At 42.3% G+C, this 26,440-nt stretch overlaps 1 protein-coding gene and 1 long non-coding RNA gene across 3 annotated transcripts in view; one reads left to right on the forward strand and one right to left on the reverse strand.

Moving 5' to 3' along the window:
• Positions 1-26,440, forward strand: part of EXO5 (exonuclease 5) — a 154,400-nt gene that overhangs the window by 55,967 nt on the left and 71,993 nt on the right. The window lies entirely within an intron of this gene.
• On the reverse strand, positions 760-24,540 carry LOC120387123. The gene is made up of 2 exons (XR_005590038.1): positions 24,503-24,540; positions 760-938 (listed from the first exon to the last, which is right to left on the reverse strand). It is a non-coding gene; the product is annotated as an uncharacterized LOC120387123 (long non-coding RNA).

Raw genomic sequence — 26,440 nt, forward strand, 5'->3', positions numbered from 1 at the left:
AGTCATTGCATTTTGAAGGAGAGAGTGGCTTACTTTCAACCAAACCTCAGGAGATTTTTTTGACTGTACCTTAGATGACAAAGATCATGCCCACCCATTCCTTTGTATTTCCCCTAATCAAAATCAGCAGTGGCTGTAGTTAAGTATTCAGGTCCTTTCTGATCCTGAACAGAGAATCAGGAGCTGGTATAAAAGTGCTTAATCCTGTATAGCTGGCCTTATGGATGGAGCACTGGAGTGGGACTCAGGAGATCTGGTTTCTAGTCCCATCTCTGCCACTGGCCTTCTGGGTCACCTTAGGCAAGTTACTCTCTGTTCTGTGCCATTTCCCCATCTTTAAAATGGGGCGGGGAGGGTGGGAATGATACTGATGTCCAGTGTAAAATGTTTTGAGAGATACTGATGGGAAAAGTGCTACATAAAAGCTATGTATTATTATACAATACCTTTTATGGTGGTATATCTGTGTCCACACCAGGGGCTAGAGATAGTGATCTCAGTTAAAAACTCACCCCTCCTAACTGAACCTTTTCTATGGCTCTCTTTATCTTTTAGCCTTTGGATTACCATCAGCGCCCCATTGTGCTAGGCATTGTACAAGCAAGTCTGAAGATGAGCCCTTAGCGTAAGTGAGAATCAGGTCCCTGATTTTTAGTGATCTGTTCCCACTTGCGACGTTGCACTGGTTTCTGACACCTGCATTCGTATCACTTCCCATCCTTCCATCCCAAACAAAGCAGTAAACGAGAGGTATACAAATGATCGGTAATATTATGTATTAACTTGGACTGTTCTCAAACTTTGCCTTCCAATCCCTGAATCTTCTTTTGAATTGCTCGATGACCATTTGTAGGATTGCTGAAGAACCCCAAAGTCGGTTGAGCTTTTTACTTGCCAGATAGGTTGCTCAATTTCTTTTATTGATTGGATAGATGTGTCTGTGACAAAAAAAAAAATCCTTTTTAATGTCTCTTTGAATTTTTATAAGCTGCAGGTCCAAAGTATAAGCCACAGCTGCTCTTCTGTTTATAATATTTACAGTGTTTTTGGGAAAAGGCAATGGGATTTGTTTCACTTGGGTGCAGAGTGGGTTTCTCTCCCTTAAACATATTTTTAATGGCAAAGTGTCTGAGAATCACTGTGCAGCAATTTTCATGGTTCAGTTGGAATTCTGTTTTATACAAATTCCTCTTGCCATGCAGCATGTAAACTATTTCCTTAGAAAAATCTCCCACCTATGTAAAGCAGAGAGAGAGCCTGTGTTATGCTTTAAATAACCCCCACAGAGACACTTTTCTTGCTCGTGTGTTTCAGATCCATGAAATAGAACAGATGGTGTCCAGTCTTGCAGAGTATCTATCTACATGCACTAATCTTAAGGGTGTTTTTTTTTTTGTAAGCTGAACAAAATAAAAGTGCAAAGAAACACAACAGAAAGCCAGCTGCTGGTAATAGAGCAGGACTGAGAGCCCTAAAAGTCCTATTTAAGACATTTGCAGAGCTACAGTGAATAGAAATTTTCTACCCTCCCAGCAAAAATCTCCAAGAATGATTTCTGTGGAAAAGCTGACTACATCATTCTGAGGAAGGCAAATGATGACTTGAGTGGTAGGCCCTGCATGTGCAGCAGGGAAGATGGTGATAAATTAGCAATCTGAGAAATGAAGGCTGGGATTTGCCAAGGTACCTTGGGAGCTCAAGCACCTAATTCCTATTGACTTTGCTTTAGGCACCTAAATCCCAGAGCAATTCAATGGGAGCCAGGCACCTAACTCCGTTAGCTTCCTTTGACAATCCCAGCCAAAGTGCCCTTTGGGCAGCTTACTTGTTGCCTGAGCTAAATCTAAGCCAAGCACCCACCCTTCATTCTTTTTGAACAGTGAATACAAGAAGAAACTCCATTCCCTTATCACCAATGACTTTGGGATATGCAAGAGGGAAAAACAACCCATTTACTGATTATGGGCCAGGTCCTCAGCCCAGGTTACGTCTCCTTTATATTGATGCAGCAGAGAAATAGCCCAGAGACACAAATCCGGCATAAATAGGTCGACGCTACCCGCGCCATAGTCCCCCGGAGAGGGGGTATGTTTGGGATCAGAGTGGGTGTAGGCAAAATACACTGCACTCCAACAGCTTGGGCCAATGGCAAGGCCTCTGGGGGGGGCCCTTGTCACTCTAAATTGCACCAGGGCCTGAACTAGCCTCCCAAATAACCCATGCACTGGTGTTTGGGAGGGCAGGAAGTGCCAACTCTGTCCTCCCCGCAGGCTCATTGAGTAACCAAGGACCAGTCCCTAGGAGAGTAAGGCAGCTGGAACCCAGCACACCAGTCTGAAAATGTAGAGACTCGTGTAGGCTTCACCATATAGTTAGTTACATTATCATTAAGGAAACCTATATGGTCATCCATGTAGCGCTCTGTGTGTGTGTGTGTGTATGTAAAATGTTTTCCTCTTACTATACTCATGAGAATTTCATGGTATACAGCTTATGGTATCTGACAAATAAACACTGGGGGAGAGAATTAAAATCTAAGAGTCCTGTTCCCCAGTCTTCAGGCTGGAAATGGGAATCAGGATTCCTGGATTCTATGCCTTGCTCTAATCATTTAGACAACATACCCTCTGAAAACCCTACATAGTAATGATGACTTCTAGACAAATGCCTTAACCGTGAGACAACCCATTTTTCTGGGTCAGGCAAGATGATACAGAAATTATCTGTGGGTAAATTCCCCTCTAAATTTCCTTATGTTCTGCTCATAGACCAAGGTAAACAGGTACCAAGCTATTGTTGCTACATTAAGAAATGCGTGTAGGCTGACTTCTAATACAACTGGAGGATTCCATAATGTTTCATTTGGTAAGAACAGCCAGGGCAACCTTTACATTCTTGAGAACATAATTTCTGCTGTGTATATATAATCATTTTCTTAGGCGCCAGACTCTTGTCGGGCAGAAAGGATTTTACTCTGATAAAATATATTAACCTTTCATGTTAAGTTCATAGGGGAATTTAACAAGGTTTATTTTTTTGTTCTAGCCTCCATTAATTACTTGAACATTTTCCAATATGCTTTCCTAGTTATTAAGTTTCTGGTGGCAAGTTCAGTATCTCAGTTCTGTACCCATCTTTTTCCCAATTAGCTCTTAATTTACTTTTCAGCCTTGCAGATTAACTCAAAGTGCAGTCTTCCTAATTTACTGTCCACAGTCATAGAAGCCTTGCTCTCGTGTCAAGAGAAGTTGCAAAATAGAATTTATCATAACATCATGCTCTGGCTCTCAAATTATTTAGACCTTCTTTGACAAAATGGAATGTAATAAAAATACAGGATATTGACTTTTGACCATAGAATCTTGGCTTGGCGCACACGAAAAAAAAAAAACTAGGGCAGAAATGTGTTCCTTCATGTTCAAGTTTTGTGAGTTTATTAGAGGGAAAAAATGCACTAATTACTATTTGGTGGTGTTTCATGGACACTACAACAAAGCAACAACATACAAAATAATTTGGGTTACTGTTATTTTGACAATAAAGACTTTGCACTCACAAATGTGATTGCACGGAGTCTCCAGTGATCGCTCTATTACCTATGGATATTCAGGAATGACAGAATGGCATTGGCGTTGTAGGTCTGTGTACGCCTAAATGAATTACCTTGGGTATTTGTGTTCGCTGGAGGGTGATATACTTCATAGACGAAAACCCAGCTTGGTCACTTTAGCTTAACAATTGTTCTTATGACACTGTGAATTGCAGTTTCTTTACCAGACTGACATTTGCCTGTTTTATTGCTCAAGGAAAATGTGCAACATACATGCAAAAACCTTGATTACGCTGAAGCTGTTTTCAACTGAGATTGAGTAGCTTTAACTGACACCATTTATTTTATAAAGAGAGCAAAAAACAATAGATGCAAGAGCCTTTCCATTCCCTTTTTTTCTTTTAAGATGAGGAAGGAGGAGTGGATGGGAGGATGAAGATTTGGAGGATAATTATAAATGGCTCCCGACTCTTTTTTTTTCCTGAAGCCAGGTTGCTGAGTTGCAGTATGTTACAGTAAATCAGTCCTATTGAAACACTGCAAAGTAAATAGCTGAACCTTCAAGACAAGGAGCTCGCAGCACTTCCTTGACCTGATGGTTTGAAACTCCTTTCTGGGTAGGAGTTAACAGCAGATCCCCACTGCTATCAGACAGACACATCTTTTGCCAGCTGGAAGCAAGAAAAAAGCCAAGAACTCTCAAGCCTTTTTTCCATGGAAACCTGCATTTACAGATGCTCATTTCCTGCTTATTCTTTGCATTAAAAGAGAGAGAGAGGAAGACAGGCAGCACTCAGGGGAAAAACGAGGCATAGCTAATTTTTGTGACAACTTGCAGAAGGATTTCTTAGGAGGGGCTTTTTCATACATTTTTCCTTTATTTTTTTTATTTTAAATCACATTGTTTAAGATTTTCCTTTTGGAGATGGACAACTTGAACATATATTTTAAGAGGCCTTTTAATTTCTATTAAGTACAAATAACCTCCATCAATTGTCCTTGAGGGCCCAATCCTGAAGCCTTTTCTGTGTAATGTTAAGGACCTTCTGCTCCTGCTGACTCTCTCATTAAGAGTTGAGGGCACTCAGCACTTCTGAGGCCTCATATGACAATGGCAAAGAATCACAGAAAGTGATAAATCATCAGCTGGTGGAAATCAGTGTTGCTTCAATGACTTGAAAATAACTATGCCCATTTGTTTTAGCTAAGGTCTGTCCCAGGATTGCTGGGGAGAGGAATAAACAGAGGATGGCAAAATTGCTTCTGAGTGTTTTCAAATATCCCTTTCTTTCCTCTAGGATGGGAGACAGACTCTATTTTTAAAAGGCTTGATGAACTAGGATTTTCAAGGGGTATTTGCTCTTGATGATAGAGAATTTTAAGTAACTATAACCACTGACAAGTCTTCAGAACAAGACAAAGAATTGCGGAACTGTATGAGTCTCGTACATGTAAGGTAGTATGAAAAGGGTTTCTTTCTTTCAAGTTCTTTCCTCTTATCAAATCAAGGAGAATTTTGAATGAATTCCTAAATCTCTAATATCTGCTTTCTGAATTTATTATTTTTCTTATCTGAAAACTTGAACTATTTCCATTTCAGAGCTGTCAGCAAACATAACTAAAAGCTGTAGATTAAAGATTGAAATGTAAAGTTAAACTGCTCGGGCATAACAAACTTTTTCTTAGTAAGTTTCATAGGACAGGAACATGCATTGTATGTCTGTACTGTAAAATCAGCTTCATTTTAAATTGACAAAGGCAATGTTAGGTAGAGCTGTAAAAGTTAAAGGTAGACTGGGGTTTAACTACCTCCTAGTGCATCAGCAAAGTGGTTCTGTGATTAAGATGGAATGAGGTTCAGGGTTCATTTCACACTCTGCCTCAGATGCCCTCGATGACCTTGGGCAAGTCATTTAGGCCCAGATTCACAAAGGTATTTAAGCTCCTAACTTCCAGTGACTTCAAGGGAGGTTAGGAGCCTAAATACCTTTGAAGACCTGGGCCCTAGTGTCTCTGTGCCTTAGTTATCCATCTGCAAAATGGGTATAACAGTGCCTACCTTCCTTCCTTCCTTGGAGGTGTGCTGTGAAGAGAAATGCAATCTGAGGCATTTATATATTATGGGGAGAAGGGCCATATAAGTACCATAGATAGATCTTTGTAAAATATAGACTAAAGGTAGTCCCATTCAGTAGTCCTAGAAACAGCCTGTATCCAGTGGAGCACTTGCATAATTTTAAGCCTGCCTGCCCAATTGACTTCACTGGGATGCTGAAGTGTTTTTCTGGATCAGGGCCACAGAGTGGAGAGTGCCATAGTTTACGTCCTTGAGACTGATTGTAGATGAAGGAAACGTGGGGAAATCCTTGGGAATCCTGAAGCATTTAGAAAACAAGAGTCAGAGCGGGGAGACTACCCACGTTTTCTATCCAAAGTATTTGGTCCCTCATTAAAAATCCACCTGAAGCTTCACCTCACATATTACTCCAACACTACAAAGTACTACACCTCAAAAATGGTGTTCGCCTGCCCAAATCTTTACTGGCACAGACAGTTGTGTGCGCACATTACCCTGTTCAGCAAGATGATGTATTCCCAAGCCTCATTTAGAAACTGCAAAATTTGCATCAGAGGCATCCTGAATTCAAGTCACTGTGCTGTGTCTCCATTTTCCCTCGATTCCATAAGGTGAGCTCCTCTTATAGTAAATATTACAGCCTTGAGGCTCTGAAGCTCTCACAGGAGGTAGGGATCCAGCATTACGACAGATGCAAAAGTGGCAAAAATGTGATGGGCTAGTCTTGTAGTTCAGGCATCAGACTGGCACTCATGAGATCTGTGTTCAAATCCTGGCTCTGCCACTGTGTGATCTTGAGCAAATCACTTAAACTCTGTGCTTCCATTACCTACCTGTAAAAATAGGGATAATAGTTCCTCTGTGTCTCTTTATCTTGTCAGCCCCTTTAGACACAGTCTCTTACCATACATATGTACAGTGAAATGCTGATCTCAATTGGAGCCTCTAGGTGCTACCATAATGCAAATGGTAAATAGTAGTAACCCCCCCCACAGTTTGTTTATATTGAGCTTCTCTCAATTTTGACCCATTTGCTGGCAACCAAAACCACCACCACAAAAAACCTGAATAGTCTATTAATTAGCGATGTTTCGGAAGAATGTGGCTGCTTTAATAATAGTATCAGGCACTTCAGACAGCATAATCATAACAGGCATCAAAAGCTGCTCTTCACAAAAGAGAGAATAATTCAGAGCTTATGTAAAACCAACAGGATATATTCGGTGCCGTTTTTAAACCTGGAAATAGAATTAGTTTGTAGGTATTACATAGCTGTGAGGCATAGCTGGTAAAGCCTCTGGCACTTGGGGGTGTGAAGTGATTCATCAGCACCTACACACGGAACCGCATTCCATAGTGTACTGGAGTCTAGGGAGAGTTCAGCTAAGCAAGGCGAAGGCCATGTGAGATCTTGGGAGTCTACTGTCAAATTTTAAAACCATTCTGAAATAGTGAGAGTCTGCTGTCATGAATGACAAATGGGGGTGGGGAAAGCCCAAACATATTGTTTTGGTAATTAACAGGACTAGCTGAAGCATGTCGGTGAAGCAAGTTCTGGAAGACCAAATCATGAAGAATTAAAATGCTGTAATTCATCCATGAGGTGTCAAAGGCATGGGAAAGTATTTGAGACTCAGGGAAGAGACAGCAGGCCAAATTCTCTACTGGTGTAACTGTTGAATTTCCACTGGCTTCAATCAGCAGAGAATTTGGCCCATCGCTTCAACCTTTTTGCCAGTGCAAGATTTTTGCTATTCAGGTTCAGCTGTGACTGAAAAGACAAATGAACAAGAGGTAGGAGAAGGAAGAATGGTTAAGTAGTTAGGGCACTAGCCTTGGGCTTGGGAGATTTGGTCCTCCACAGGCTTTCTGTGTGGCCTTGGGGGAGTCACGTAGGCCTTGTCTACGCTACCAAGTTTTTGTCGATGAAACTGCCATTTGTCAACCCAAACAGTGAGTTCGGACACATGGTGAGGTGACTTCTATGGGGGAGAATGCCCGGTTTTGACGACAAAATACATCCACCCTCACGAGAGATTTACATCTTTTTTTTTTCCCCTCTACATTTTTGTCGACAACATCCAAGTGTAGACACCACGCTTCATTTCATTGCTTTAATTAGCCTGCAGGAGGTGTCCCATAATGCCCATCCTGACCGCTCTGGTCAGCAATTTGAACTCCACTGCCCTACAGCCAGGTAAAGAACCATCCGCCCCTCCCCATTAGAAGCCCTGGGAATTTTTTGAAATTCCATTTCCTGTTTGCTCGGCGTGGAGAGGTCTCATTGCATCGTCCCAGGTGACCCTAGTGGGTTATTGCAGCAAACGCTCTCCCGCTTGCACCACTGCAGAGCTGTTGGATCTGCTCAGTACATGGGAAGAGGAGGCTGCGTAGTCCCAGCTGCGCTTGAGCTGCAGGAATTGGGATACCTATGGGCAGATTTCTCGAGGCTTGTGCGAAAAGGGCTCTGATCGGGACATGCTGCAGTGCAAAGTGAAGATAAAGGCGATGAGGGAGGCAAACCGTCGCGTCACCTAAGACCTGCTGGTTCTATAAGGAGCTGGACGCTATCCTCGGTGGCCCACCTCCATTGCCAAGAGCCCCATCGATACTTCGGAGTGCACGGAGGCGGCAGAAAGAGAACCTCACCCGGAGGATGAAGTTATTGATGAAGACGTGGCGTTAGATGAGGATGTACAGCTCCCGGCAGAGTTGCCCAGTGGGGCAGGCAGCCAGGAACTGTTCTCCACTCCAGAAGTGTCTCGCAAGGTGGTCTGGTGCCAAAATTGGAATGTGTGCCATATATCGCCCAATCCACAGGTAGGGAAAGCCATTTCTGCAAAGCCCTTCACTATTTCACACACATTTCTCAGTCACGATCCTTCATAGCAGAATGCGATTTATTGCTCTGCACACTTGCAGTAACGCAGTCCCAATGGTCGACTTCCCCACTCCAAATTATTCGTGACCAACTGGTAGCAGTCTGGAGTTGCCAGCTTCCACACAGCAATTGCCACACACTTCTCTACCAAGAGGGCAACTCTCGTTCTGGTGTCCTTGCACCGCAGGTCTGGGCGAGCTCTGTGCACCATTCTAGGCAGGTGGCTTTCCACATCCGAAAGTTCTGTAGCCACTGCTCATCATCCGTCACCTGCATGACTATACGATCCCGCCATTCAGTGCTTGTTTCATGAGCCCAAAAGCAGTGGTTGAGCCTATGCACCTGCTCAATCTAAAGTTGCTCCTATCCATGTCATGCAGAATGTCGGGCGCCTGAGAGTCGTCTTCAGCTAGGAATTTCACGATTAACTGCACAGCAATCTGTGATGTCTTCATGATGATTGAGAGCATAAGAGAGCAGTGTGGGATCCATCCCTTCTCACAAAGATGCCAGAGTGCACAGTGAAGAAGGGCCTTTGAAAAAATGTCATGAAAGAAAGCTGGAAGCCCATGTTGTGCTGAGACAGAAAGCAATGCATCATGGGACATTTAGCACACCTTAAGATGCACCGCAATCCACTGTTGTCTCAACACCTAGTGACAGAAGGACTGTGGGATAGGTATCCACAGTGCATTGCTCACATTGTCGATGATGGTGCCCCCACTGTGGACACGATCTGCCAACAGAGGGAGCAAGTGTGAACATGAAATTGTGACTTTTATTATATCAACTTTTGGGTGTCTGTCACTTTTGTCGACACAAATTGGTTGTGTAGACATGGCCTTACAGTATGGCCAAAAAAAAAAACCCCAAAAATCTCTGGGACTAAAAGTAGCAGTGTAGCCATTCCAGCTCAGGCCGGAGCCTGGCCTCTGAGATCCTCCCCCCGCTTGCCGGGTTTTATTGCCTAGGCCTGAATGTCTAGATTATGATTTTTAGCACCACTACCCGAATCAACTGACCCCAGCTCAGAGATTCAGTGACTCAGGTTTTTCTTTGCTGTGTAGATGTATAAGTAATGTAGTTAGAAGTCAATGAATTCCAGATTTTTACAATGGCATATAACGGAGATAAGTGGATGGATAGGAGTCGTTAAGGACTTCTGGAGAGCGTAACAGTTTGTCAGATGAAATAACGACTAATATTTAAATTAGGTATGGCTCACATATTTCTTGTCAGAACGTTCTCTATTAAGGCTGGGATTTCCAAAGGAGGCTAATGGAGTCTGGCATCCCAGCCTCATTCTTTTAAAGCCAATACAAGAACTCGCTGTGTCGGGCATGAGGGCGTTCCATGCTCTACAGTATCAATAAGTCAGTCTTAAAAAAAGAGAGAGAGAAAAGAAACCCACAACATCACTGCAGTGAGTCTCCGAATCCAGGTCAACTGACTTGGGCTCGCGTTGCAGGGCTAAAAATAACAGTGTAAACGTTTAGGCTCGGGCTGGAGCCTGGGCTCTGAGACTGAACCCTCCCCCACCCCTTCACCCCTCTCGTACCTGCTCCTGAATGTCTATGCAGCTATTTTTAGCCCCACAGCATGAGATCCACAAGCCCAAGTCAATTGACCTGGGCTCTGAGACTCATTGCCAGGGTCTTTTTTTTTTCTTTTTTTGCTGGGTAGACATACTCTCAACGATGTAGCCAGGCACACATCAGTTTGGTATTTCTCAATAAGAGCATTAATGGAAATAGAGAGGATGCTGGTGGGTCTCCCCACTCACAATGAGATTTCCCTCCCTCTCCCCCGCCCCCGTATCATGCCACCCTTACTTCTGCGCTGCTGCCGGGAGTGGCACTGCCTTCAGAGCTGGGCACCCAGCCAGTAGCCGCTGCTCTCTGGCCACCCAGCTCTTAAGGGCTTAGTCTGTCAGCCCCGTGCATGGCTGACAGCCGGAGCCTCGACGTGTGTGGGGACTGACAGCTTGTGGCCCCCCTGTAATAACCTTGTGACCCCCTGAGGGGTCACGACCCCCAGTTTGAGAACCCCTGATAGAGTAATATAAACGAGTCCTTGTCTGTATGAAATCTTAGTTTGGACTGACTTTACTAATGCTTTTTATGTAGCCCATTGTAAAACTAGGCAAATATCCAGCTGGGTTGATGTAGCCCTGGAAGACCTCTGCAAACCCCCAGGGCGCACATACCCCTGAGGAACACTGTACTAGTCAATGTAATTAAGATCCGCAGAATCCATTGCAAATACAAAACAGATCAAAGTTAGCCTACAAGCAGAACATTCAGTGACTACCAGAACCTAATGAAAAACCAAGTAATGCTGAAGCCAACTTAAGTTTGTCCAGAAAAGACATACTGTAATGAATTTAAAATTAACTTAAGCAAGATCAAAACAAACTTTAAAAAATTAAAAGGCGCATGTGCAATCACAGGACTGGGATAGCCAAATGTCACCATCTAATAATTTAGTATATTCTTAATTTGTTTTTGTTTTTAAATAAATCAATCTGTCGTACACTGTTTAGAAGGCTGTTTGATGCAAACTGGATCTTCATTATAATGAAGAAATAGGGGTCATGCTTGCTAATTCCTAAAGCATTCTTGACAAGGTGATGTCTAACAAAGGTTAATGAACTCAGCTGTGAAATACTTTCTTGTCCTTACTAGTTTTAGACAGGCGGGGAGGGAGGGGGGATATTTTAAAGACATGCTAGGCTGCACCTTTTACAGGGTTGGGGGTGGACCACATTATCAAGCAGTTCTCCAGTATATTAGCCCCAAGCATGTTACAGCAGTATTTGAAAAATTAGTTCAAGGCCTGGTAGAAACCAAGGGCCTGAATCTGATTCTCACTTTTACACCTGTTCAACTCTAGTGATCTCAGAGGAGTTGCTTCTGATTTGTACCAGTCCGAGATCAGAATCAGGCTCCAAAGCGGTTTTCATACTTTGGTCTCTCATGGACCCATTTGCACATGAGAGCCCAGCCGAGTTAACATCTAACTCGGTTTGGCTGTGTAAGATGATGGAACGTCCACCCTCCTCTGAATAGAAGACACACATGTTGAATGTGGTCCAAACTTACCTCCCTTTTGCAGTGATAACTGACATCAGCGTAAGCTTGGTTTTACCCTCAGCCCCTTTGTCGCAGGCCCTAGTTCTGTCTGCACCAGAAAAGCACTCCAGTCTTTCTTGTATTCTGAGACTGGAGTTAACTGGTCATACCTGACCCTGACTCTGAGTGACTTGTCAAAAAGTGCCTCTGCTTCAAGATTACCTAAAACAAGGTCTCTTTTTTTTTTACCACATCTAGAATCTGTCCCTTGTGACATGTACAAGTCACATTGTCAGTCATATCTCTAGGATGAATGTGGTGTAAATGATTAAAAAGCTAGACCGGGGTAGGCAACCTATGGCACGTGTGCCGAAGGCAACACACGAGCTGATTTTCAGTGGCACCACACTGCCCGGGTCCTGGCACTGGTCTGGGGGGCTCTGCATTTTAATTTAATTTTAAATGAAGCTTCTTAAACATTTTAAAAAGCTTATTTACTTTACATACAACAATAGTTTAGTTATATATTATAGACTTATAGAAAGAGACCTTCTAAAAATGTTAAAATGAATTACCGACATGCGAAACCTTAAATTAGAATGAATAAATGAAGACTCGGCACAGCACATCTGAAAGGTTGCCGACCCCTGAGCTAGACAAAATTTCAGCCATGCTAAGCTTTTTGTTTGTAATGCCTGGCTCTCTGTTATTGCAGATGTGGGCCTCGGGTTCCTGCAGAGTGCATGGGGATAGTTAAGCGCCTAAGAAAGGGATTTTCAAAAGCCGGCCAGCTGAGCAGGTACCTGCCTAAATTAGCCAGGAGTGAAATAACAAGAACAGGGTAGAGGAGAGTGGTGGGGTTTGGGCACCAAGCAACTGACCTGGCTGATGAGGTGCCTCCTTACACTCAGGATCCCTCTGCTGCTGACCCTCTCCTGCAGTTAGAGAGCTAAGCCAGGTCAGCCACTTAGGTAGCCCATAACTTAACAGCTGAAACCATCTTCCTCTTCGCGCCCCCCCTCCCTTATTCTGGGCAGGTGCTGTGCTGCCCCTCTACTGATTGATGGCCTCCTCCGCGCCTCCTGCTGCGGGATCCGACAGGTTTCAGGTCTTGGGCTAGGGCTTCTGAGCAGCTCATTAGTTGTGGGGTTGGCACCATCTGAGCTGCAACCTTGAAAATGCCAGTGGCACCATTGGCCTGTTTACATGCCTAAATCCCTTTTAAAAGCTGGCTTTGAGTCCCTTCCAAGGGCATGTCTCCAGTGCACAGTCCATATGACATCATGTAGAGTTAGGGTGACCAGAAGTCCTGATTTTATAGGGACAGTCCTGATTTTGGGGTCCTTTTCTTATATAGGCTCCTATTACCCCCACCCCTGTCCCGATTTTTCACACTTGCTGTCTGGTCACCAGTATGTGTACTGCAGGACCCCTATCATGGGTATAGCAGAGGGAAAAGGCTCCAGCATGGGGGAGGCAGCAGGGAAAGGCTCTGGCAGTTCCCCGTGCCTGGACCCTTTCGTTGATATCTGTAGCTACCCACCACTGCATGGACTTACCCTGCTTTTAAGTGCAGCGTGTAGCTACACGTGCTGCACGTTGCCACCAGTGATCTGCAGTGCAGATATAGCCTAAGCGGCAAGGAGGGTTTATAAATCCATGGTCCTTGTGGCCGGTTTAGAGCATCATTTCTTGCAGCCATTTGTCTACTGCATGGGCAAAGAACGCACAAAATGCGAGTTTATGGATATTGGTCCCAAAGCTTCCAGCTACAGAAATACCATTGATGGAGGCCTGAGCCTAAGCCCACCGAAGTCAACGGGAGTCTTGGAGTCTACTTTAGTGCCGCTTGTTTTTCTGAGGCTCCAACAATTGTACATTTTTATTTTTATCATCTTTGTTGCTGGCTTTGGAGCTCGCTTGCTTTTTTTTCTAACCCATTTTTGATCCATGAAATAGAGAATTAAATCTGTGCCCTCAAACAGGGAGCAATTTTATTCTGTAAATGTTATTCAATAACGTCTAGGAACATCAGGGCAGGAGTACCACTGAGCAATGGCTAGCTTTTGTGTGTGTGTCTGCGTGTGTTTGTTTTTATAACTGCACCAAGAACTCTGTGGGACAGGATGCAAACACAAAGCAACCATTCTGTTTTGAGGGAGCTGTAATTAACGCCCCGTCTGGTGCAAGACTGACATGCAGAGCAGCCACAAAATAATCCTCGAAGCAGCAGAGGGGCTCAGAACACAGTGCACAGCCATTAAATTACTATTATTCAGGTTGGATAGTGGTGAATAGGGGAAGGGGTTGTACTATAAAAATCCGGATCGTCAGAGTGCAGGCCAGACAGCAGAAATCCAGCCATAGCCTCAGGGGGTTGTGTTATATGATCCATTGGGGGGGGGGGCCTGCACCCTGTCCTGCTGTCACCCTAACAATCCAGTTCTGAAATGTTGCAAAAAGTGTGAGGGTGAATAGGGGAGAATGACGTGAGCAATTTAGGAAGATTTCTCTAAATCCAGCCACTCCTAGTTCATATTTGCTTCTTCTGCCTTCAAAAAAAAAAAATCTGAGGTTCTTATTCTCTAATCATTCCTCTCTCTATTCTTTTTCTTTCCACTTAGTTCAATATTTTTTCCCTCATAAATGTAGTCAACCAATACTAGAGCTCAGTGCAGCAAGACTTCAGTGTCTAGGGCCCTACCAAATTCACGGTCCACTTTGGTCAATTTCACGGTCATAGGATTTTATAAACTGTAAATTTCATGATTTCAGCTATTTAAATCTGAAATGTCACAGTGGTGTAATTGTAGGGTCCTGACCCAAAAAGGAGTTGGGGGGGGTCACAAGGTTATTGGGGGGGGAGGGAGTTGCGGCACTGCTACCCATACTTCTGCTCTGCTGCTGCTGGTGGCGGTGCTGCCTTCAGAGCTGGGCAGCTGGAGAGCAGCGGCTGCTGGCAGGGAGCGCAGCTCTGAAGGCAGAGCCACCACCGCCCGCAGCACAGAAGTAAGAGTGGCTTGGTATGGTATTGCCACCCTCACTTCTGTGCTGTTGCTGGCGGGGCACAAGAACATGAGTTTCAAAGAATTTTTCATTTGATTAAAAAAAAATTGAAATATGTGTCAGCAGTGTCGGTGTCCCACTTTGACATTTTTCTGAATGAAATATTTGAGGTTTTTGTTTGAAACCACTTAAAATATTTTTTATAATATAAAAGTTGAAATCAAAATTAAACATTTTGATTGGCTCGAACCAAATTTTGTGGGGAGGGAGGGTTGTTTGCAAAAACTCCCACATTCTCCCAGGATGGAAAAACTATTTCTTGCCCAGTTCTAATTATTATCCCTGTTTCACACAGGGGGGAAACTGAAGCACAAAGAGATTTACTAATCCCAAATCTCCTGGATGCCAGTCAAGTGTCTTAACGATGAGACTGTCCTTCCTTTAAATTCTATTAAATTCTTTGTTTACAATAAATCCATGCACATGCAGAGATAAATAATGTTCTTTACGTGGGGGGAAAAAAGATTTTTTTGTGAGATCCTGTAAAAGCTAGGCTTTAATTTTCATCCTTAGAAGCCCACCTGCATTTTGTTATGTTCCACAGCAGCAAAGGAGAAAAGCTTCAAGCTAAAACTCACATGAAAAATAGTCCACTGTCTGCAACTGTCAGGTGCCAGCTGAAGAGGTAGAAATACCTCTCTTTATAGAGCTGTACATATCCAATAGTAATAAATCATTGCCACAGAATGGGGCTGGGAACAGTGGTGATTGTCACCAAAAGTAAATGACACGGTGACTTTTTGTAAAATAAAAAACACTGAAAGGGATTGGCAACCAAACAATAGGATTTTCTGTGGGGTGTGTGTGTGTGGGGGGGGGGGATGACATTATAATGTCCTTTAAACCAAGTTGTCAATCTTAGAATTCGAATCCCCATGTGGTGGTTTGAGCCAAGATCACACATGTTCATAGCAGTCACTTGTCCAGCTACTCAGGATCATATCAATTATGATGCCAATCAGAGCCTAGTGCAGCTTGGGCCCAAGTCTGTATTGACATCAGTGGGACTACGTGTGGAGTGAAGTACTATTAAGCATGAGTAAGGATGGCAGAATAATCCTCTGGAAAGTTTTCATGCATCACCTTCATCTGAGGGGTGACTGTCATGATAGAAATAAGTATTGTTCTGTCAGTGGGGCAATTCCTGGAGTGGGACCAGTCAGAGCATTAGCCAATGAAAATGCTTGTCTGCAGTGAGACGTCATTCCCAGAAGATCATTTCAGGACTAATAACATTCAAACGGTCACTGGTAAATCAGTTTGGTGATACCGTAAGGCAGGGGTAGGCAACCTATGGCACACGCGCCAAAGGCGGCACACGAGCTGATTTTCAGTGGCACTCACACTGCCTGGGTCCTGGCCACCGGTCTGGGGCGCTCTGCATTTTAATTTAATTTTAAATGAAGTTTCTTAAACATTTTAAAAACCTTATTTATTTTACATACAGCAATAGTTTAGGTATATATTATAGACTTATAGAAAGAGACCTTCTAAAAACGTTAAACTATTACTGGCATACAAAACCTTAAATTAAAGTGAATAAATGAAGACTCAGCAAACCACTTCTGAAAGGTTGCCGACCCCTGCTGTAAGGCATGAAGACAAAGGGCGGTGGAATAACACCTGTTTACATCAGCTGAAGATCTGCCCAAAAATAGCTACTCACAGGCTCAAACAACCTGTGTTCAAATTGTCTTTACTGGTTTCTTTGTAACCAGTACCCGAAATGTTGAGATTCTCCAGGATGACAGAAGGGGAAACATTCCTTGCATAGTTTCCACTTTTACAAGTGCCATTTAAATATTTCTAACTTCCCCTTCTTCTTGGTCCAGTAATGGCAAAGGGAATCAGAACTCAGTAGGCTTGGGAGTGATGGAAGACACAGGTTGCTATTGCTTATATTTTAAAATCACATGCAAAAGCCTTCTGTGCTCATTTCTGCACATGGAAGGTTTGCAAGATCCAGCCTTCCATGTGTGGAAATGAGCATGGAAGATTTTTGCATGTGTACCTGTTAGTAAACATGATGCGCCTCCACAGCTATTTTTAAATATGGTATGTTCTTTTACATGTATGAATTGTCCCTTATTTTCATTAACACCTGTGCTATGTTAAAGCTGCCCAGGATTATCATGATAGAGATAAGTGCTCATCAGACAGATTCTATTGTCTCCTATTTATTATGCTACTGTACAGATTATGGCAGACCATGATTTATGATCATGTATAACTTCTGTGGCTACCAAAACTGCAGATGATATATGGTTTAAAACAAACTTTTAAGCTTAGTATGTTACCCAAGTTATGTATATAGTGGAGGCAATAATGCAATTCTGGGTGAACAGTAGTTATGTTACTGTAACACTTCGCACTTCTCTAGCGCCTTGCATTTGAAAATCTCAAAGTGCTTTATAAATGTTAGCATGAAATTAATGATGATAAAGTGGGAAGGGATATTGAACGTCTATGTTTCAAGGCTTAAGCCAATCTTCAATTATTAGAGATCACGATAAGACCTAATACAGAGAGCTGATGATCCATATCTGACTACTGAGGGATTCTTATTCCTTCCTCTGAAGCACTTGTACTGGTCGCTATCAAAGACAGGAAATGGACCTCAGGTTTGAAGTGGTCTAGCAAGTCCTATGTTCCATTGCTGCATCTGAGTATCCATTTTCTAACACAGACAGCTTCCTGATGCCACAAAACAGCTGATCTGGGGCAAGCGGTAGGTGCTGGGATGGAGGGGGGGTTCTGGTAGGGGGGCTGCCGGTGGGTGTGCAACATTTTTTTTCCCTGGTTGCTCCAGCCCCGGAGCACCCACAGAGTTGGCACCTATACCCCATTAGCTGTAGAAACCACATGGCTGGCTCTTAAGCATTCCCTTCCTGCTGTCTCCAGATCAGAGAGCAGGAGGGAACTACCCAGCATGCACCATGCTTCATTGGCTATGTAGTCTATTGAGATTGAAAGATCTTGTGGACCGGGACTGCCTCCTACTATGTGCCTAGCACAATGGGGTCCTGATTTCATTTGGACCTCTGGGCACTAGTTACACAATTACATAATTTTAACAGAATCAGAGAAATTAGAGCTTACAAAGATCTACTAAATCAAAATTTTCCCCATCCCCTGCCAGTGTAGGATTGTACCCTATAGTGTATTTTAAAATGCTTTGTCTGATCCATTGTTCTAATGGAAATAGTTTCATTTCCTCTACATTTCAGTGATCTATGATGCCTGGCACATAATTACTGATATAGCACAAAGTACAACAGATCATGGCGATAATTTATCCAGTTAAGACAACCTGCTCTTGCACATCTCTTTGAGACTAGCTGTGTTCAAGGTAGCTGCCAGCTGCTAAATTACATATACTTTCGTTTTCCTCATACATGTGTGTAAATACTGCTTTGTTGTTGGTTTTTTTCTTTTATTACAAAGGTTAGAATTTTAAAAACCTAACTGAGGACTTCACAGTCAAATCCCAGCTTTCTGTCACAAGTTACAAAGAAGCAAATAAACATAGAAGGAATGTGGGTTCTAAACAGGAGATTTAAATCCCCGGAGAATTGACTGATAGAAGATTATTTTATTATCCCTCCAAAGAACATAATATATTCTTGGCATGTCATGCAGTAGATTATACAATATTCTACCCTTGATCTTTGAACAAAGCTTACGTTGACATTCAGTGGGAGCTTTATTTGCAGAGCAAAGGGAGGGGAAGCTTCACCTTCAGGAACCTATATAGAAAGCAGGAACAAGCAGCTTTAGCTTTTGAAACGGAGACTTAAGGGAGACTACTTTCAAGAGTAAGATACGCAGTGTGAGTGAGGATGGTAGGTCAGGGTCCAGTCATACAAACCCCTAGTTATGAGAGTTGTTTATTCAGTAGGATGTTGTCCATTGAGTTCAAAGAGCAGCTCACTCCATCAAGTGTAGTGGTAGATTCCAGCCTTTTTATTTTCATCATTGTCAGTAGAACTGAGTTTGAGGAAGTTTTGGGTCCGAATCCAAATCTAAACTCGGTGTCTTGCACTACTGACAAACCTGAGCATTCAAAACTCATGAGTCAGGGCCACACAAAAACCGAGAGCTTATAAAAATAAATGTAAGATCCATTTATTTGCCTTCTGTGGTGTGGTTTTTTATTTTTTTTAAAGCCTTTGCTGTTCCCCAGCTTTACTCTGCAACCTTGTACTCCAGAAATTTGTATTTGTTTGTTTTTTAAATGAAGTCTGAGATTCATCTCTAGTCACTTGACTACAGGAGCTGAGGGTTTAAGAAAAACATCAAATATCACAAGACTTTGGGCAACACTGGACTTAGACCTAACTTTTGTCCTTAGCTTGCACTTTCTGCACATGTGGCAGATGAAGATATCACCCATAGTAGGGAAGAAGGATAGTCCAGTGGTTAGGGTACTCACCTGGGACTCGAGGCCCAGGTTCAATTCCTTGTCCTATCGCAGGCTTTTTGTCTGAGCACTGGTGAGGCACTGTGCATAAGTTTCCCATTCTGTAAAATGGAGATAACAGCACTTCCATACCTCACAGGAGTGTTGTGAGGATAAATACATTACAGATTGTGAGGTGCTCAGATGCTCCAGTATTGAAGGTCACATGAGTACCATAGATAGATAGATTCCTTGGTTGGCCTGGGAGAACCACTGCTGCATTGGTCTAGATGATTATTCCTTTGTTTGTTTCAGGGCAGCCAGATTACTAATAACTGCAGAACACCATAAGAGTAATAATTTATTTCCAATCTAATCTGTCTACAGTTTACAAAGAGACAAATAAATAACTCAGAGAAGCAAACATCAGATGTAACCTTAATCAGAATAATTGAGGTCAACGAACAGCTCAGTTATACTGAGAAAACGTTCAAATAACCTTCTGAATAAAGAGCCAACTGTGTGTTATGTACAAATCTTAAAATAAAAAAAAGAGAAAGAGAAAAGTCTAATAAACCAAGCCAAGTCTAGCACATTGATTCCTAATCTATCTGTTTTAACTTAGTTTTGAGCTCCACAGAGCAGAGATTGACAGAAAAGAACTAGAGCAGTGATTCTCAAACTTTTGTACTAGTGACCCCTTTCACATAGCAAGCCTCTGAGTGTGACCCCCCCCCACACCTTATAAATTAAAAACACTGTTCTATATACTTAACACCATTATAAATGCTGGAGGCAAAGTGGGGCTTGGGGTGGAGGCTGACAGCTCGCAACCCCCCATGTAATAACCTCGTGACCCCCTGAAGGGTCCTGACCCCCAGTTTGAGAAACCCTGAACTAGAGAGCAACACCGGAGCATACACAGCAAAGATACAGATCTCTTTGATCACTGCTACTATTGATATTGGGATCTGTGCTACTAATGTCTCTTCTGAAACCTTGTATAAAGCTAGATCCACCTAGATCTTGCTGATTATTTTTTTTAACCTAAGCTCCAAAATTTTAACATCAAAATTTAAGTCTAACTGCATCTCATACACACAACAAAAAAAATCTGGACACAAATGCATTCTGCCACAACAACGATGCAACAATCCAGATCCAGGCCCTGCATTGTGGTAGATTCAGTGCTACTAAAGAGAGAACAAGTAGAGATGCTGTGAGTCCACACTCACTCTCACTCTCACTCTCACTCTACCTCTTATCCTAAATGCTTCCAAGTGCATCTAGATCTGTCTTGGTCCAAGTTTTTGCATGAGCCCTACATTGGGAAGCCTTATTGTGAGATGACGCTGTGTTCAGAGATGGAGGTGATAATCCCAGATCACCATTGTGTTGCAGTGATGCAATGCTGTGATGCAAAGGTGTTGTTGCAGAGTCCCTCTGACCACAAGATCCAAATCTACAAATTAGTTGATTCAGCCTTTATGGATGCAAGTATGCCAATCAGAAAGTACTTTCAGATGTTGGTAACAAGCAGAAGAGGGAGTAGGGATCGGTCCTTTTCTTGGAGGATCAATACCCAAGAGAGCCACCAAGGATGACGAAGAGGGGACAAGGGAGGCAGCCATATTTATGATCTTCTCTCTTACGCTTTTCAAAGACAGCTCTTTCTTCTCTTTAAATCCTCATTCTCCCTGTAAAAATCTACCAAGTGAGTTTTCTTTGTAGTTTTTCCATAGAGAGAAGTCTTTTGATTCGTAAATATGTTGTCATCCCTGGAGCCATGTAGAACTCCTTCATATTTTAATATTTAATGAACTAATGTTTAGTTCCAAGCAAGGAGGAGAAAAAAGTGGACTCAGAACACTGGCTGCTAATAAAGTCAGCTCTGTTTGTCAGCCTTGTTGTTCATGTTTATTATAGTAACTCTAAGGAACCAACCAAAATCAAGGGCCCATTGTGCCAGGCTTTGTACAAAGGCAGAGTAATAGATGGCGCCAGTCCTAAAAAAATTCCCTTCTAAAGAATCAATCAGTTTTATCTAGGCCCAGGGCATATGAACAATGAGGGAATTATGGACACAAAAGATCTAAAGATAATCTAGTTGATCTCCCTCATGTTGCAAGATTTCCAATTCAGCACCAGACTGTATTGAGCAATTTCATGCTATATTCCTAGGGACAGATCCTCCTTTGTGTAAATTGTTATAGCTCCATTGAAGTCAATGGAGTTATGAGAATTTACACTATCTGAGGATTGTATATACTTGGGGACAGGGAATCCATAGGTACCTGTCCATAAAGCTTTGGGCATCTGAGATGTAAATTGCATGTATGAGATTTTGATATTGTATCTGATGTGGTCCAAAAAATGTCAGCCCCCCTCCACCGATAAAGAAAGTCACTGACTTTACTGCTCAGTTATCCAAGCCAATCCCTCTTCACTTTTGCTCGTGTGTTTATGCTTGCCAAGTTTCACCTAGGAGGTTCAAGTTCAAACATTACCCCTCAAAACTAATAATAAAATTTAGCCCCAAACCACTGAGTGTTTCCTGGCTTTGGGTTTAAAAAAAAAAAAGTTGAAAGCCACTATAATTTACATGGCGTTCTCTTGAAAATGGCACTCAGTTCTAGTTCACACACAAGTTATCACAGGCCTAAATAAAATCATGCCGATACTTGCCAAACATTTCATAAGACTAAGCAAACCCCCAGAGTAGTTACTGCAGGTTTATAACAAAACCTCAGACCAGGTAATTTCCTTCTGATTTGCGGTTTATTATTGTTTGAACTCCTACCTGCTAAACTCTCATGGGTTGGCAATAGAACCCCTTTAGGTCAGCACAGGATCACATAAAGAGAGATCAGAAATGTGGTAAAGTTCCATAAACAACTTTACTTTCACTATATTTTGCTATAATTAATTTACTTTTATTGGCATGTTTTGTTAAGGTTGATTCAATTCAAGGATTTTTTTGCGTGGTTTCTTTGGGTTGGTTGGCATGTGGGGGGTGTAAGGTGGATGTCACTGTTCTGAAAGCCATTCTCAGGGTGGAAAGGCCTTTTCAAAGAAGAGAGCTTTGCAGTGTTTCCTAAAGAGAGTCAGAATTTGGATTTCCTCCATCTCTTCTGGAAGTTTGTTCCATAGCCATTTTCATCAGAAAAATTAGAATGTGGAAGATTTGAGTTCTAGAAACAGATTTGCGTGTTATATATTTGGGAACAGTTTAGAGATGTGCTTTATGAACAAAGAGCCAGATCCTCTGCTTGTGTAAATCATTATCGCTCCGCTCTCATTTACACCAGCTGAGAATCTGGACCAAAAGAGAACCTCCCTATGAAAAAACATTAGTTCTCTCAGCAACTGAGTTTCACTAATGATGAGTGGGTTGAAATACCCTCAGGTACCATGTCTTTCTCCCCATTAACTATAGATAGTAACAGGGAGCAGGTAGTGAAATTGGACTCAGCCACATCTATACAAGTTGAGGTAATGCTACCCAAAGGGAACAGTCTAGTGGTTTCTTTCCACATAGCTGGGCATTGGTTATTATAAGATTTTCAGCTCTGCACTTCAGTTCAGTTAAGCAGAATCTGACAGGCAAAATGATGGTTCCTATTTTGTAGCAATGGGATTAATTTTCAGTTTGTTTGCTTGGTTCAGGACTCAGTCTAGGTTTAATGCCTCTTACATGGTCCCTTTGCTGGCTTACATGAGTTTTATTGCCTGCCTGGGTGAGTTTAGCAGGTAGTTGTTCCAATTAATAATAAAACCACACCAAATTTACATTAATCAATATCTCTATATAGTACTGGCTTTCTAATATTAACTAACATCAGCTTTCAGAAATTGAATACAGTCTACAGCCCAGCACATTATTTTAGGACAAAACCTGCCCCCCAGCTCAGAACCCAGGTAATCAGTGTTCAGTAGAAGGATACATTTTGATCCCAGAGGGAAGGGGAATCTGCCCTTTCCTAGGGAGAGTGACAAATGCATCTGTTCAGACAGATTGGGCCCAAAATGACAGCAGAATTTGATCCCCTATTTTTGATTGAAAACACTCCTACAGACTTGGGCCCAAACCAAAGTCCAAGATCTGAACACTCCTGATGTTTGAATCTGGGTCCAACCTTTGTCGTGACTAATCTTTTCTGTACATCTTTCTACTTTCTCTGGTATAGAAGTCTCAGACCTGAGCTAGTGGCACTGCTGTTGCCTTGGGGATACCATTTCTGTGTCAGTTGAACATTTTCCAAATTTCAATTAGATTTCAAAACTTCCATGAAAACTGGTTATTTTCTGAAGAACTTAATAGTGTGGTTGACATTTTTTTTTTCCTTACAATTCCTTTCCTCCCACCAAAAATGTATCTGTGTTTTTCTGCCAGGTCCTGTGATGAGCAAGGCAAGTTTGGGAATAATAACAAGTAAATGCTAAAGAAAGCACAGTATTATTGCTGCAGTTACCTAGCCTGTCTGTATTCTCTTCTTGGTCCCTGCAACTGGTTCCTGTCCCTTCATAGCATGTTGAGATTTTTTTTGTTACTCTGTCTCGTTCCTACTCATTTTTTGTTCCAGAAGCGGTCTATAAATCAGCAATGTCTGTATGTGTTAGTGCTGGTCAAAACATTTCCATTTACGTTTTTTATAGAAAAATTAGATTTTTTTGACCATGAAAATTTCCACTGCTGCTATTAATTTTTTGGATTTTCCATTATAAAACTGAACATTTTTTGTTCACACTTTTTTTTTGGTAGGTTTGGACTGAAAGTCTGTTTTTTCAGCTGAATATTTTTGGGTTTTAATGAGAAATTGAATTTTTTTTTACTAAGACACTTTCTGACCTGCAGTAATAGATAGATAACATTCCAACAGAAAGCCCTCAATAATATGTAGCATAGTTACTGGATCCTGTATAGGGTTGCCACCCATCCAGGATTTACCTAGATAGTTCGGTTTTTGGCTTTTGTGTCTAGGTGCCATTTAGGGTTGCCAGGTGCCCATGTTTTGGGGACTGGCAAACCTAAATGGCACCTAGACACAAAAGTCCAGTTACTGCGGGGAGGGACCAAGTCGTTAACCCATGCCAGCCCTGGCTCAGCCGGGACCACCTCCTACCTGTAGGCTCCTTGAGATGATCCAGTGGGTGATTGGGGAAGGAGAGGAGTGAGCAATGGGGGTGGGGCCTTGGGGGAAGAGGCAGAGAAAGGGGTGGGGCCTCATGGAAGGGGCGGGGCAGAGGGCAGGGCCTCAGGGTCTGGTTACCAGCGATTTGAAAGCCGCAATCCTAATCCTGTAAGACCAATAGAACTTCCTATGCACAGCAAATGGGGTCCTGAGCAGCTATTGACATTGAATTCTTGCCATGTTTGTCTCATCCACGAGTTATGGCTTGGCTTTTAGACAGTAAACTCATTAGTGCAGGATTATCATTGTATTTATACAGCACCTACCTCAATGGGGTCCTGCCTTGGTTGAGGCCTCCTGCAATATAAGTGCAGAGTCTATAGGTGTTACTCAGTATAAATGATTTAACAACATTTGGCATGACAACAAAGTCAACATTGTGACTTCACTGCAGGATTGAGAGGCAGCCGCCCCTAGGGCTGACTCTGCCCTCTTGACTTAGACAAAACTTCCATTGAATTGAGTGGGAACCAGATCAGCTGTGCTGTACGTGGGCTCGATTTCTCCTGGATTCAGTGGAAACTGCCTATGTTGATTTATTGGGAGTTGCATCTGCTTATTCCAGGGCTGACTTTGATCCTTTGACTTCAGTGGGAACATAAACTGGGCAGTATCGTGCCCCTTGTTTGAAGACAAATAACTTTTGATAATTGATGAAAGCAAGACAGGCAGGGAAATGGAGATTCATAAAGTCCCTTTTATAAGTAGAATCTCAGTTATTTTAAAGCATTTCCTGGTGTGACAGATTCCCTTTAACTACAACAAAGTCTATCACCCCTTTCATTCAGTTCTTCAACTCAGGAGGTTGAGTACAATTTTATTTCTTTTATAGAAAAGGACAGGATATATTAAATGTAGAATACAAGGGAGAAAGTTGATTCCAAAAGCTACCACGTTTATCCTTGTTATTAGGCTTACCTGTGTTCTTTTATCTTTGAGTCAGCATGCAGAGATTTTAAACGTCTGATTTCAGGTGGTTTTATCTATTTCTCATGCATCACCTCTGCTTATGCTTTTTTTCCCAACAAGCTGAGTTTTAAAATGTCTTCCTAGTTGGACCTTTGCTCACTTTCAGGAAAGAGCCATACAGGGCTGTTATGTTCACAGCAGACTCATGGAGAAGTTAGAACACTGTTGCTGATTGTAATGCAATGCTACTTGATTTATTAGAATGCAGGATGATAATTCACAAACACCCAAAATCAGAGAGACTCAGCAGACTGCTCCCTGAAACAGAGGCACAGAACACCCCAGATAACTCAGAGCTGGCTGCTGCTACCCCTAGCTTGCATGCTTCCCTACAAGCCCCCTAGCCTGCAAGCAGAACCAGGAAAAATCCCTGAAATTTAAAGTTCCAGCCCACAGTTTAAACAGTTTTAATACACCACAAGGGGCCAGATTGTGAGTCCCTTACACACACTGAGCAGTTACTCATGCAAGTAATCCCATTGACTTCAGTGGGACTATGTGGCCCAATGTGAATAAAGAGTTAAAAATATACTGGAGCTTTGCTTGCAATATACTTTGTTGCTTTTCTCACTACCTTTGGCTTGGTTCCTTGATGTTGGTGGTTTTTCTTTTTCCCCCCATTTTTTTACTTATTTATATTGTTCCTTTCAGGCTAGATCAGTTGTGCATGTCTCTTTATGAAAATTACTGCAGTGCAATGGGCTTTCCTAACACAGAATAGCATCAAGTGCAAATGCAGCAATTCCCATCTTCAGTGAGAAATTTTTCTCCTCTTTGGTTTGGATGTCCAGTGAAGCATTAGACAGCAGTTTAATCATTATTACTGGTGCTGCAGTGCGACTCTCTGGAGGAGCACAAAACTGGAATGAAAAGGAACTGACATAATGAGTCTGACACAGTTCAATAGGGAGCTATTACACCAAAGGTAATGAGTTCCAATGATATGTTAATGTTATTGTAAGAAATTATACCAGTGAAACAAAGTGGCTTTGTGTGTTTGAAAAGGAAAAAGTTGGAATTTTCCCAGGAAATACAATGACAGGGAAAGAGAGAGGATAGTTAATCAAACCCACTTTCCATTTACTGTCCTGTACACTTTGTATTTGGTGGTGGTTAATTTATTTATTGTGACGATGTTCTCAGCTGGGAACAAGAAAAATATGTCTATATAGGAATGAATGTTTGTAGTTTGATAATCACTATATTATCGAAGAAAGAGGAATTATCCAGAAAAC

This window comes from Mauremys reevesii, linkage group 20 (genome assembly GCF_016161935.1).
Source record: "Mauremys reevesii isolate NIE-2019 linkage group 20, ASM1616193v1, whole genome shotgun sequence".
Taxonomy (NCBI): Eukaryota; Metazoa; Chordata; order Testudines; family Geoemydidae; genus Mauremys; species Mauremys reevesii.